The sequence below is a fragment of the Augochlora pura genome, chromosome 10 (assembly GCF_028453695.1).
Source record: "Augochlora pura isolate Apur16 chromosome 10, APUR_v2.2.1, whole genome shotgun sequence".
NCBI lineage: Eukaryota > Metazoa > Arthropoda > Insecta > Hymenoptera > Halictidae > Augochlora > Augochlora pura.
This window is the reverse complement of record NC_135781.1, coordinates 19391637-19393558: the sequence shown is the minus strand read 5'-3', so window position 1 is coordinate 19393558 and position 1922 is coordinate 19391637.

Genomic DNA, 1922 nt, shown 5'->3' with positions numbered 1-1922 from the left:
CTCCCGGGGATCTGGATTGTTCGCGAGGGTGGTACGCGCGGCCGTGTTGCCCTCAGCCCAGACAAGCCGAGACTGAGGCACCCGTAACAAGTGCTCAGGACGAGCACGCACATGCGCAACCACGCTCACCCCCTTGTCTTTTCGGGCTTTCCTTCGAACTACCCTACAACCCTCCTCGATACAACCTGCGACCAATTAATCGAGCATTTTGCATTTTCTTTTCGGCGCCGGTAATCGTCCTTTTAATTCAGCGATCGCCAAATTATTGTCCTCGACTTTGGCACGCATCACAAGAAAGTGATTCCTTCGATCAATTTCGTATTTCTGAAAAATCGTTGATACTGGGATCATACGTTAACGCGCAATTTAACACTAAACTTGCCAATTATTTTTGTCTACTGTGTGTTGCTTTACGAGAATAACAGGGCTCTATGTATTTAGTTAGATATTGCGCCAGTTTTGTTGTAAGCGAAAAACAATATTTTTGCGTCATGTTTTATTTTACATTTATTTATTTTATTAATAATTTGATCAATACTAAACTTACCAGGCAGTAAGAGTGATTAATCTGTGTTACTATATAAGAATGATAAGACTTTTATTACAAGTGGAATACAGAATTAAATACTTTTTCTCCTAATTACTTTAATCAGAAATTGCAGTGATGTGAAAACATTTTGGACTCTAAACCTATCGATCACTAAAATGATTAATCTGTGTTATTTTATTAGAACGGTAGAACACAATTTTAAAACTTTTCGCCATTTTCATTGTGATGCACGTTTGAATTCATTCATTTTTTACAAAAATGTCTTTGTGATAATTTTTCCTATAACAATAGATTAGTGTTAAAACTTGAAGCCTCTAACTTCATAATTCATTATAAAAGATTCAAGTTTATTCGGAAATGCTACAAATTGAAACATCGTCGGAAACATTGGAAAATTTTGTTCATAAACGAATCTACCGTGGGTTTGAAGACCAGAGTTTCCCTTATTGGAGGATTTCCTGAAACGTTGTATATGATGTTTTTTGGTAATTTCATTGGGCTTGGAATGAAAACCGCACTGCTAACTTCATAGTGAAATAAACGAACTTGTACTTCGTTTCAAATTTTATTCCGTAGATTATCGCACAACATGTGGATCCCAAAATTGTATAAATAAAATGTTTAATCACGTTAACTCCGTACACATAAAAACAGATATAATCGCACACTCCTTAAGAAGTCTAAAGCTATCGCTACAGTTTATTGTTGGTTAATTGGAAATTGCAATCTAGTGAAACATTTTGAATGTTTTTACGGCTCTTTCCACCGTTGGACTTTGGGTTTTTCAATGAAACCAACACGCGCAGACGAAGAGAGTATAGTTGTATTTATATAGTGCAGTGTATAAAGATTCAAATGTTTTAATATCCTACTAGAAAAACTAAAATAAAAAAATAGACAGTTCAATACTACGACAGTACAATACGTGCCATGATTGTTACGTTAATAAGTCAGATGAAAAAGAAGAAAAACAAAAACGGTTTGGTAGGTTGTTTTTTAATTCATACTTCGGTTGAAACATCGCTTCGAATTTTAAAGTAGTTTATCTCGAAACTCCACTGTTAAGCGCGGAATGCATCGCAGACTCTCGAACAGACAATTCATATTTTCTCCGCGGAGTGGAACTCTGGCATTAACTTCGAATCATTACAAAATAATTTATTATGAAACAAACATTACAAAATTCAAGAAAAATATTTTTCCTAAAATTCCGACAATGTTTGTCTGAATTTACCAACCGAGTTCCGCTCTCCAGCTTTGAATATACATAGAGATTACTCACCCCGAAAGCATTTTACTTTCAGACAATTGCCCCCCTGGAACTATGCATACCGACTGTAGCTGCGCGTTCCGCAGGATTATTTTTATCGTT